The 13554-nt window shown below is 42.5% G+C and overlaps 1 long non-coding RNA gene across 1 annotated transcript in view; it reads right to left on the bottom strand.

Moving 5' to 3' along the window:
* LOC140211482 (uncharacterized) overlaps positions 1-13206 on the bottom strand; it is a 36316-nt gene extending 23110 nt beyond the window's left edge. Inside the window, exon 1 of the long non-coding RNA XR_011889477.1 lies at positions 13120-13206. This is a non-coding gene — a long non-coding RNA (uncharacterized lncRNA). The remainder of the gene's footprint in view (positions 1-13119) is intronic.
* Positions 13207-13554: the final 348 nt, after the last annotated feature.

Genomic DNA, 13554 nt, shown 5'->3' with positions numbered 1-13554 from the left:
TGAAGAGCAGCACCAACAGGAGGGGCAGCCCCCAACCCAGTACGGAATCCAGCGGCACACAGCTAGCTTCGGAGTTTTCTTCAACGGCAACCACAACAGGCATCTCCGAGGCATGGTGGTCTTGTCCATACAACAACCATGGTCACGCTATCAGTCTCACCAATGAACCAGTGAACTGAACTCGCAGTATTCGACATTACCAATGTCCAACAGGGTCTTGTGATCACGAGGAAAATGTCCAAGCCAAACAGTTCCACCATTTGTTGGCTCATGCACCACCTGGCTGGCGGAAGCAGGCTGCAATGTGGTGCACAACAAATTATTGAGATAGAATTTGAGCTATTTTCAGCAATCATGATCATGACATATTTTCTCTTCTCTTAACCAGCCATTCATACCTTTTGTGAATTCTTAGAACATAGAACGTAGAAAACATACAGCCCACAAAGCTGTGCCGGACATGTCTCTACCTTAGAACTACCTAGGTTTACCCATAGCCTGCTATTTGGCTAAGCTCCATATAGCCATCCAGCAGTCTCTTAAAAGGCCCTATCATTTCCGCCTCCACCACCACCACTGGCAGCCCATTCCACGCACTCACCACTCTCTACGTAAAAAACATACCCCTGACATCCCCTCTGTACCTACTTCCAAGCACCTTCAGACTATGCCTTCTCATGCTAGCCATTTCAGCCCTGGGAAAAAGCCTCTAACTATCCACACGATCAATGTCTCTCATTACCTTGTACACCTCTCATCCTCCGTCGCTCCAAGGAGAAAAGGCCAAGTTCACTCAACCTGTTTTCATAAGGCAGGCTCCCCAATCCAGACAACATCCTTGCAAATCTCCTCTGCACTCTTTCTATGGTTTCCACATCCTTCCTGTAGTGAGGCGACCAGAATTGGACAAGTGGGGTCTGACCTGGGTCCTATAGCTGCAACATTACCTCTTGGCTCTTAAACTCAATCCCACGATTGATGAAGGCCAATGCACCATATTCCTTCTTAACCACAGAGTCAACCTGCGTAGCAGCTTTGAATGTCCTATGGACTAGGACCCCAAGATCCCTCTGATCCTCCACACTGCGAAGAGTCTTACTATTAATGCTATATTCTGCCATCATATTTGACCTACCAGAATTAACCACCTCACACTTATCTGGGTTGAACTCCATCTGCCACTTCTCAGCCCAGTTTTGCATCCTATCAATGTCCAGTTGTAACCTCTGACAGCCCTCCACACTATCCACAACACCCCCAACCTTTGTGTCACCAGAAAATTTACTAACCCATCCTCCACTTCTTCATCCAGGTCATTTATAAAAATCACAAACAGTAACATAGAAACATAGAAACATAGAAAATAGGTACAGGAGTAGGCCATTCGGCCCTTCGAGCCTGCACCACCATTTATTATGATCATGGCTGATCATCCAACTCAGAACCCTGCACCAGCCTTCCCTCCATACCCCCTGATCCCCGTAGCCACAAGGGCCATATCTAACTCCCTCTTAAATATAGCCAATGAACTGGCCTCAACTGTTTCCTGTGGCAGAGAATTCCACAGATTCATCACTCTCTGTGTGAAGAAGTTTTTCCTAATCTCGGTCCTAAAAGTCTTCCCCTTTATCCTCAAACTGTGACCCCTCGTTCTGGACTTCTCCAACATCGGGAACAATCTTCCTGCATCTAGCCTGTCCAATCCCTTTAGGATTTTATATGTTTCAATCAGATCCCCCCTCAATCTTCTAAATTCCAATGAGTACAAGCCCAGTTGATCCAGTCTTTCTTCATATGAAAGTCCTGCCATCCCAGGAATCAATCTGGCGAACCTTCTTTGTACTCCCTCTATGGCAAGGATGTCTTTCCTCAGATTAGGGGACCAAAACTGCACACAATACTCCAGGTGTGGTCTCACCAAGGCCTTGTACAACTGCAGTAGTACCTCCCTGCTCCTGTACTCGAATCCTCTCGCTATAAATGCCAGCATACCATTCGCCTTTTTCACTGCCTGCTGTACCTGCATGCCCACTTTCAATGACTGGTGTATAATGACACCCAGGTCTCGTTGCACCTCCCCTTTTCCTAATCGGCCACCATTCAGATAATAATCTGTTTTCCTATTTTTGCCACCAAAGTGGATAACTTCACATTTATCCACATTAAATTGCATCTGCCATGAATTTGCCCACTCACCCAACCTATCCAAGTCACCCTGCATCCTCTTAGCATCCTCCTCACAGCTAACACTGCCGCCCAGCTTCGTGTCATCCGCAAACTTGGAGATGCTGCATTTAATTCCCTCATCCAAGTCATTAATATATATTGTAAACAACTGGGGTCCCAGCACTGAGCCTTGCAGTACCCCACTAGTCATTGCCTGCCATTCTGAAAAGGTCCCGTTTATTCCCACTCTTTGCTTCCTGTCTGCTAACCAATTCTCTATCCACATCAATACCTTACCCCCAATACCGTGTGCTTTAAGTTTGCACACTAATCTCCTGTGTGGGACCTTGTCAAAAGCCTTTTGAAAATCCAAATATACCACATCCACTGGTTCTCCCCTATCCACTCTACTAGTTACATCCTCAAAAAATTCTATGAGATTCGTCAGACATGATTTTCCTTTCACAAATCCATGCTGACTTTGTCCGATCATTTCACCACTTTCCAAATGTGCTATTATCACATCTTTGATAACTGACTCCAGCAGTTTCCCCACCACCAAAGTTAGGCTAACCGGTCTATAATTCCCCGGTTTCTCTCTCCCTCCTTTTTTAAAAAGTGAGATTACATTAGTCACCCTCCAATCCTCAGGAACTAGTCTAGAATCTAACGAATTTTGAAAAATTATCACTAATGCATCCACTATTTCTTGGGCTACTTCCTTAAGCACTCTGGGAGGCAGACCATCTGGCCCTGGGGATTTACCTGCCTTTAATCCCTTCAATTTACCCAACACCACTTCCCTACTAACATGTATTTCGCTCAGTTCCTCCATCTCACTGGACCCTCTGTCCCCTACTATTTCTGGAAGATTATTTATGTCCTCCTTAGTGAAGACAGAACCAAAGTAATTATTCAATTGGTCTGCCATGTCCTTGCTCCCCATAATCAATTCACCTGTTTCTGTCTGTAGGGGACCTACATTTGTCTTTACCAGTCTTTTCCTTTTTACATATCTATAAAAGCTTTTACAGTCAGTTTTTATGTTCCCTGCCAGTTTTCTCTCATAATCTTTTTTCCCCTTCCTAATTAAGCCCTTTGCCCTCCTCTGCTGAACTTTGAATTTCTCCCAGTCTTCAGGTGAGCCACATTTTCTGGCTAATTTGTATGCTTCTTCTTTGGAATTGATACTATCCCTAATTTCTCTTGTCAGCCACGGGTGCACTACCTTCCTTGATTTATTCTTTTGCCAAACTGGGATGAACAATTGTTGTAGTTCATCCATGCAATCCTTAAAGTAGGGGTCCCAGAACAGATCCCTGAAGCACACCACTGGTCACCAACCTCCATGCAGAATATGACCCGTCTACAACCACTCTTTGCCTTCTGTGGGCAAGCCAGTTCTGGATACACAAAGCAATGTCCCCTTGGATCCCATGCCTCCTAAAGTTCTTCAAGGGGACTAGAATATAAAAGCAAAGTTGTAATGTTGAGACTTTATGAGGGAACGTTAAGGCCTAACTTGGAGTATTGTGATGTGTTCAAGCTGGAGAGGGTTCAAAGGGGGTTCACAAAAATAATTCTGGGTTTGAAAGGCTGGTCATATGAGCGTTCTGGGCCTCTGCTCACTGGAATTCAGAAGAATGAGGGATGACCTCATTGAAATCTATTGAATGTTGAAAGGCCTCAGTAGAGTGGATGTGGAGAGGATGTTTCCTGTGGTGAGGGAGTCTAAGACCAGAGGACACAGCCTCAGAATAGAGGGATATCCTTTCAGAATGGAGAAGAGGAGGAATTTCTTTAGCCAGAGACTTGTGAATCTGTGGAATTCATTGCCACAGGCAACTATGGAGGCCAAGTCACTGGGAATTTTAAGACAGAGGTTGATAGGTTTAAGACAGAGGTTTCCCTCGGGATCAATAAAGTATGACTAGATTCTTGATTAGTCAGGGTAGGAAGGGAGAAGGCAGGAAATTGGGTGTGAGAGGGAAAATGGATTAGACATGATAAAATGGTGGAGCAGACCTGATGGGCCAAATGGCCTAATTCTACTTCTGGTCTTAGTACTGCAATGCAATAATGTGATGAAACGATCTCTGTGGATGGCATACAAAATAGTTTTTCACTGTACCTTGGTTTGATTATTTGTTATATGCCATGTCATATGACATGGGCGATCATGGTCTTTGACCATGATTGCTCTTGGCAAATTTTTCTACAGAAGTGGTTTGCCATTGCCTTCTTCCGGGCAGTGTTTTTACAAGAAGAGTGACTCCATTATCAATACTCTTCAGAGACTGTCTGTCTGGCGTTAGTGGTCACATAACCAGGACTTGTGCTATGCACTGACAGTTCGTACGTCCATCCACCACCTGCTCCCATGGATTCACGTGGCCCTGATTGGGGCGGGGGTGGTGGGGCTAAGCAGGTGTTACACCTTGCCTAAGGGTGACTTTCAGGCTAGCAAATGGAAGGAATGCCTTTTAACTCCTTTGGTAGGAACATGTCTCCACCCCGTTACCAAAGTCCCTTGATACCTGTGACAATAACAAAATAGTTTATCAATTTAGCAATTCAAAGAGTTCTAAACCTCATTTCTGTGCAATGGTCACACACTTTATGGTCCCACCTCACACCACCTGATAATATCCCAACATTTCTTTTTCCTGGAACTACCATGATATCACCGGATATTGCCTAAAATACTATAGACACAAGAGATTCTGCGGAGCTGGAAATCCAAAGCAACACACACAAGATGCTGGGGTAACACAGCAGGTCAGGTAGCATCTATGGAAATGAATAAACAGTCAACACTTTGGGCTGAGACCCTTCTTCGGGACTGGAAAGGAAGGGGGAAGACACCAGAATAAGAAGTTAGGAGTAGGAGGAGGGGAAGTAGGTGATAAGTGAGACCAGGTGGGTGTGAGAAGTAAAGGGCTGGAGAGGAAGAGATGTGATAGGAGAGAGACTGGACCATGGGAGAAAGGGAAATCCAAGGGGCACAAAGAAAGGTGATGGGCAGGTGATGAGAAGAGGTAAGAGGCCAGAGTAAGGAACAGAAGAAGAAAGTGAAGAAATACTATCTTGTAATATTTAAGATGCGATGCCAATGCTACTGTAGTTCTCGAAGAGTTAATGTGGAAATACTATTTCAATCTATAACAAACTGACAGAAACAATGACAACTTCTCTCTGGTATATACCAACTGGGTGACATGCTCCAGATGCTTTTCTTCCCCTTTCTGAAAATGAGGCCTTATTTAAATCACCTGTCTCAAGGCAAGGGGTCAGTGATAGCATCCAAATTACATTGGTCCTGTCTAAGCCAGTGTCTTCTTCACAAACAAAGTACTGTTGAGGTGAACAACACAGGCCCGCTATGTCTCATCATCTTGCTGGGAGAACATGCTTATGGCAGCAACAAAAATCAAACCGCCCAGCCAGACAAGTAGCACATAAAAGCAAGAATGTAATGCTGAGATTTGAAAAGGCATTGGTCAGACTACATTTGGACTATTGTGAGCAGTTTTGTGCCCCTTTAGATTTTGCAGGCCAGCGGGAGTTCACAAGAATGGTTCCAGGAATGAAAGGGTTAACATATGAGCAGTGTTTTGATGGCTCTGTGCATGTACTTGCTGGAACTTAGAAGTATTAGGGGGTTCTCACCGAAACATATCAAATATTGAAAGGCCTAGATAGAGTTGATGTGGAGATGATGTTTGGCACAAAATAATGAAAATCTGTGTTTGCTTTTTTACCTAGGCACACTGAAGTTTGTATGTATGTATTTATTTATTTATTTATTGGGATACAGCACAGAATATGCCCTTCCCAGCAAACCCCGATTTAACCCTAGCCCTAATCATGGGACAACTTACAATGACCAATTAATCTACCAACCAGTACGTCTTTGTGGAAACCAGAGAACCTGAAGGAAACCCACAATTCCACAGGGAATCCTCACAGAGGTCTTATAATTCACTGCTACCAAAATAATTTCCATGCACTTTTGGATGCATATGTCAAATTATGCACAGATGTTACAGTTATAGTTTAGAAAGGAAGATTATCTAAAGTCATAAATTTCACTGAGAAATGTCAAAATAGTGATTTCGGTTTTTGAAGACAGAGTTCCTTCTAAACTCCTGTGCAAATAGAGGGCACCAACTAGACATATCAGGGCAAAGTTTGTGACTTCAGACGACTTTCCTTTCGGTCATGGAAGAGGAAGAGTGCCTATGAAAGAGGAGGCATGCCAATGGAAAAGGAAGATTGCCAATAAAAGTTTCAGAGGATCTAGACCAAGGAAAGTTATGGTTAAGAAATTGATTGTGAGGGCAATGATAGAGCTGGTTAGAGGAACCTGATCATGAGGACTTGGTCAATTGGGGAGAAGCTGTGAAATGAGATACCTGAGAATAAGTACTGTCAGCAAAATGAAATCTTATTGCAATTATATTTGGCTAAGTGAGGGCATGCCTGGATACTGCATGCAACTTTAGTCTCCTTACCCAAAAGATATACACTCAGTGCCCACTTTATTAGGTACACCAGTGCTCCAGCTCGTTCATGCAAATATCTAATCAATCAATCATGTGGCAATGTCTCAAGGTATAAAAGCATGCAGACATGGTCAAGAGGTTCAGTTGTTGCTCAAACCAAACATCAGAATGGGAAAGAAATGTGCTCTAAGTGACTTTGACCATGGAATGATTGTTGGTGTCAAACAGGGTGGTTTGAGTATCTCAGGAACTGCAGATCTCCTGGGACTTCCACGCACAACAGTCTCAAGAGTTTACAGAGAATGGTGAGAAAAACAAAATAGAAAACATTCAGTGAGCAGGACTTCTATGGATGAAAACACCTTGTTAATGAGAGAGGACAGAGGAGAATGGCCAGAATGGTTCAAGCTGACAGGAAGGCAACAGTAACTCAAATAACCAAGCGTTACAACAGTGTGTGCAGAAGAGCATCTCTGAATGCACAACACGTTGAACCTTGAAGTGGATGGGCTACAGCAGCAGAAGATCACAAACATGCTAAAGAAGCCATTTGATTAGATACAGGGGGTAACTACTGAAGTGACAACTGAGTGTACATTTCTGATAGTGAGTGCAGTAAAGATTCATTAGGTTGATTCCGGGGCTCAGGGTATTGTCTTATGTGTGGGTATCCAGTAGAAAAGGTTATATTATCTGCACTGAGAAGAATGAGAGATTATTTCATCAATCATATTTATTTTTTATTTTTGAAGGAAGGACAGGCTAAATATTAAGCAATCTGTTTCTACCTAAATAAGGTAGCAAGGAACAATAAATCAGCCATATTGGAAAGGCAGAGTACATTCAATGGACTGAATGACCTCATTCTGCTCTTAAGTCTTATGGTCTCATGGGTTTATGGTCTTAAGTAGTCTCGGGGTTATTTTCAAGGTTTTGATTATTAGATTTCTTGCCACGAAAGCAAGCCAGGAAATGAATTATTATGGTATAAATCAGCAGGCAAGGAAACTGTTTATCTAGAAGTAGTCTTCATGTTCTCACTGAGTGGAAAGCAGATTCATTGAGCCATATGACCTACCTCCTTTCCTATTTCTTGCAGTCATTATTAGTTCTTACAGTTAGAGTTGGACATGAGAGAACAATGAGATAATCTAAAATAATACGGATAGAGATGTGGACAGGTGAAGATGAGCCCTCTGATTGGCCCTTGAAGGCCAGCAATGTGGACATCCAGAGACAAGCTCTCTGATTGGCCTTCGAAGGCCAGCAATGTGGACAAGTGACTAAGGACATCCAGAGGCAAGGCTAGTGATATGGACATGGAGACAGGAGATATCTGCAGATGAGGCCTCTGCTTGGCCCTCGAAGATCAGCGATGTGGACACGTGATGAAGGACATCTGTGGATGTCAGTCCATTCCTGAGATCAGATGTTCGGTAAGCAGAAAGCACAAAGAGGTACACAAGCCAGTCAGTGTTCAAGCCTGGAATTCAGGCTCCTATCATCAGTTAGACTGGAAGGCAATAAATGTAGACCTGTAGACTAGAGATTAGATGCCCAGTGCCCTGTTCTGGAGTTGGAGGAATTTCCTTAAGTGTGGGTGAATGGGAGGGAGGAACGGGACTTGTTTTGCTGTTGTTGTTTTGTTGCATGTTGTGTTCTGTGTTGTTCTGCCAAGCATTGTGGGCATGCGATGTTGACACTGGAATGTGTGGTGATATTTGCGTGCTTCCCCCAGCACACCCTCGCAGTTTTTATTTTTGGTTGTTGACACATCTCTTGGTATGTTTCAATGTACATGTGATAAATCTGAATTTGAAATGGAGATAGGGGACATGAGAGACGACAGATACTGGTACCTGGAGCAAGGAGAAACAAACTGCTAGAGAAACTCTTTGGGTCGGTCACCAAAAGGAGGGAAATTTAAGTGTGTCAGTGGGGACATTTTTTCCAATGTGTTAGAGTTCAAAGTAAATCAAAACATCAATATATACAGGAAAATAGCAGCAGTAGCCAATTCAGATCAAATAAATCTCAGTGAGATCTTGAGTAAGGTACTGGATAAAGTTGGATAAGGACAAAGAGGGTGGCAGGGTGGAGACTCATCTCTACCAAAGGAGGTGTAAGGTGCTTCTTCTCTCCACTAGCCTGCAGGTCACCCATGAGCAAGGTGTAGCACCTGCATTGCTCTCCCCCCTCCCCCCGAGCAGGGTCACATGAAGCCATGAGAGCAGGTAGTGGATAGTCGTATGAGCAGCTGGTACATATCACAAGTCCCGGTTACGTGACCATTTACGCCAGGCAGACAATCTCTGAAGAGTATTGATAATGGATGGGACCACTTGTTCTGTAAAGATACTGTACTGAAGAAGGCAATGGCAAATCACTTCTGTAGAAAAATTTGCCAAGAATAATCATGGTCAAAGACGATCGTCGCCCATGTTAAAAGACACGGCATATAACGATGATGAAGGGCAATGGTTGCAGAAGTGGCTATGTGAAAGACGGCATATTGCATCTGCTGGGGTTGCATGGCTGAAAGCCATGAAGAGAGGTGTGAATGGTGGATGAAGAGCAAACCAGGGAATCCCAGTGAGACGTCCCATAGATACTGGTGTGAAAAGACCATAGAACCCCTCTCAACCCCTTTCTCCTGCCTTCTCCCCATAACCTTTGATGCCCTGACTAATCAAGAACGTATCAACCTCTGCTTTAAATATACCCAATAACTTGGCCTCCACAGCCGTCTGTGGCATTGAATTCCACAGATGGAACCCCTTGTAGCTAAATAAATTCCTTGTCATCTCTGTTATAAATGGACATTCCTCTATTCTGAGGCTGTGACCTCTGGTCCTAGACTCATCCACTATAGGAAACCTCCTTTCTATGTTCAAATCTATCCAGACCTTTGAATATTCGATAGGTTTCAAAATTCAAAGTGCAAAAGTTTCAATGAGATTCCCTCTCATTCTTCTAAATTCCAGCGAGTACAGGCCCAGAGCCATGAAAAGCTCCTCATACATTAACTCTTGCATTCCTGAGATCATTCACTCTAACATCAGAGCAAAGATAGGGTAATTAGAAGAAATGATTGGAGTCTTTACAGGAAGTAGGGTTATCTGGATGAAGGTACAATCAGGATAGCTGGAAAAAATCTGTAGGCTTTGTACGGATATTGGTCACAGACTTTTCCTCTGAGATGGAGATAAACAGGAAAAGAAAGGGGTGAGTTAAAGATGACCCATATGAAAGTGACAGCAAGTTCCAATTGGCAGCAAAATTAAATAGTTTTGTCAAGTTCTATAAAGATCAAGGGAGCAGCAGCAATTCATTTGAATATTTATCGATTTATCGAACAAGAAGGCAGATTATTATCTAAATAGAGTCAAGTTAGGACAAGGGGAAGTACAACGAGATCTAGGTGTTCTTGTACATCAGTCACTGAAAGCAAGCATGCAAGTACAGCAGGCAATGAAGAAAGCTAATGGCATGCTGGCCTTCATAACAAGGGCAATTGAGTACAAGAGCAAAGAGGTCCTTCTGCAGCTGTACAGGGCCCTGGTGAGACCACACCTGGAGTACTGTGTGCAGTTTTGGTCTCCAAGTTTGAGGAAGGACATTCTTGCTATTGAGGGAGTGCAGCGTAGGTTCACAAGGTTAATTCCCGGGATGGCAGGACTGTCATATGTCGAAAGATTGGAGCAATTGGGCTTGTATACTCTGGAATTTAGAAGGCTGAGAGGGGATCTTATTGAAACACATAAGATTATTAAGGGATTGGACACGCTGGAGGCAGGAAGCATGTTCCCGCTGATGGGTGATTCCAGAACCAGAGGCCACAGTTTAAGAATAAGGGGTAGGCCATTTAGAATGAAGTTGAGGAAAAACTTTTTCACCCAGAGAGTGGTGGATATATGGAATGCTCTGCCCCAGAAGGCTGTGGAGGCCAAGTCTCTGGATGCTTTCAAGAAAGAGGTGTATAGAGCTCTTAAAGTTAGCGGAATCAAAGGTTACGGGGATAAGGCAGGAACTGGATACTGATAGTGGATGATCAGCCATGATCACAGTGAATGGCAGGCTGGCTCGAAGGGCTGAATGGCCTACTCCTGCTCCTATTGTCTATTTTCTATTGTCTACTGTCTATTGTCTATTTTATTTAGTAATACAGTGTGAAGAAAGTCTTTTGAGCCACACCCCTTCAGCAATCCCACAACCCTGATTAACTGTAATCTAATCATAGAGCAATTTACAATGATCAATTTATTTACTAACCGGTATGACTTTGGACTGTGGGAGGAAACCAGAGCACCCAGAGGAAACCGAAGTATTTCATGGAGAGGACTACAGGCTCTTTACAGAGGACGCTGGAATTGAACTCCAAACTCTAACACCCAGAGCTGGAATAGCATTACACTAACCGTTACACTACCATAATATATACAAGGAAAAGTGTTGGAAGAAAACCTGAGTAGACTGTAACATAAATATTCTTTGTACAGAGGGATTAGACATACTTGGAGAAGGTGAGTCAGTTAGTGCCAGGAAATTGGAAACAATCGGTATGGCAGAGGAGTTGTGCAGTGTCGCGGATTAGGTGAGAAAAAACAAAGCAGGGAAGAAAGATACTTTTGCATGTCTATAACTTTCAACAGGAAAATTAAAAAGCTGCCAAGAACTTATCACTTCAAAGGAACAGTCACAAACAAAGCAACATCCACAAAGAGTTCTAATTCAAGGAAACAATTACTGTTTTGTATTCTGTGCACTTTGCATTCAGAGTTCAGTCCTTTCGAACAAAGTGAGCGTGGCACCATGGTAGTGTAGTGGTTAGTGTGGTGCAATTACCATTCGGGTTTTTGGGGTATGGAGTTCAATCCTAGCATTGTCTGTAAGGAGTCCGTATGTCCTCCCTGTGGAACACGTGGGTTTCTTCCGAGTGCTCTGGTTTCTTCCCACAGCCCATAGACCAGTTATTGGGTTAATTGGTCATTGTAAATTGCTAGAGTTGAGTCGGGGGGCTCCTGGTCAAAGGGCCAGAAGGGCCCATTCCATGTGGTATCTCTAAATGAATAAATAAAGCATCAGTAGTTCAGTGATCTCACAGAAAGACCAAATGAAAGTCGATGATCATCAGTGGAACAGCATGAAAAAGTGAAATAAAACAAATCAATTTGACTGAAAGGTGATAGCCATTCCACATGTGACTTTACCAGTAAACTACCTGAAGCTCCAAAGTACCGAGATACCAGTCTCTGTTAAGAAATACCCACAATATATTTCACAAATTATTTGGTGCCTTTAAAATAATTAAACTTCAGGAGAGTTCTGATGGGAGGTTGCTGTCCTGATCATTGACCCTGGTTGAATTACACGGGAAAAAGAAATCTACATCTGAATCTGTTTTCATCACAGATGCTGCTTGATCTGTTGAGTACTTCTATTATCTATTAAAACAAATAAGCTGCCAGTTTATACAAGATAAAGGAAGTGAATTGCAAGATGCCATGTTTATTCTGTGCTTAATTAAACACTAGGGTGTTGGGAGACTGATGTCGCTCAGTGCTATTACAGTGTAAACTGGCCGGTAACTTCCAGAGACTGAATTTGTTAAATTCTCAATCAGGAACATTAAAGTGGTGTGAAGCATTGGTACAGTACTTCAATTACGGAAGAGACCAAAACTTGGCAGGGAAGTTTTACTGCCTGGCCATTCAACTTGTATTATCATTTTAGTATAGGTTGACATGACCTGGTTAATGCTAAAATATCTTTCTACCTCTTTAAATTGCAATGGAATCTTATTTTGTCACATATTAATTCTTGAAAATATGGAAAAAATTAATATCCTTCATTAAATTTGTTTCAGTCACTTCTTTACTCTGTTTGAACCCTTGAACACTACCTCACTTTATTATATATTATTTCTGTTTTTGCATGATTTTTAATCTATTCAATATATGTATACTATAATTGATTTACATATTTATTTATTGTTACTATTTTTTTCTTCTAGATTATGTATTGCATTGAACTGCTGCTGCTAAGTTAACAAATTTCACGACACATGCCAGTGATAATAAGCTTGATTCTGATCTCTGTACTTCATGCAACATTAAATTTAACACTTTTGTTCACTCTTCCTGTTTCATATGCTTTATTAATTATTCACTGCCAATTAACAATTTATGAATTTGATTGGTTAAGGCAGGAAGTAATTGATTTCCCTGTTCAAATAGGTCCCAAGCTCCTGTGGAAGACATTTAAAGTAGTTGATGAATAGAAAAATGAAAGAAAGTCCATGACCAAATTTACATATAACAAAATTCTTATCACTCACTAATTCTTGTCACTGGCCTCAAAATTTAGGGCGGCATGGTAGTGTAGAGGTTGGCACAGCGACCCGGTTTCAATTCTTGCTGCTGCCTGTAAAGAATTAGTACAGTCTCACCGTGACTATGTAGGTTTCCTCTGGGTGCTCCAGTTTCCTCCAACATTCCATAGACATGCTGGTTTGGAGGTTAATTGGTCATTCTGAATTGTCCTGTGATTAGGGACAAATAGGATTAGATCAGGGGATTGCTGGGCAGCATGGCTCAAAGGGCCAGAAGGACTTGTTCCACACTGTATCTCAGTAAATACCTAAAAACATTTTTGATTTGGAACACAAGAGATGCTGGTAATCCAGAGTAATATACACAAACTGCTGCAAGAACTCAGCAGGTCCAGTAGCATCTACACAAATAAATGGTCGATGTTTCAAGGCTTTCATCAGGTCCTGATGAAGGGTCTTGGCCCAAAACACCAACTGTTTCTGCATTTCCATAAATAATGGGTGGCCTGGTGAATTCCTCCAGCATTGTGAGCGTGTGTTGTTTTTGATTTG

This window comes from Mobula birostris, chromosome 17 (genome assembly GCF_030028105.1).
Source record: "Mobula birostris isolate sMobBir1 chromosome 17, sMobBir1.hap1, whole genome shotgun sequence".
Taxonomy (NCBI): domain Eukaryota; kingdom Metazoa; phylum Chordata; class Chondrichthyes; order Myliobatiformes; family Myliobatidae; genus Mobula; species Mobula birostris.
This window is presented reverse-complemented; position numbering and strand designations above follow the sequence as displayed.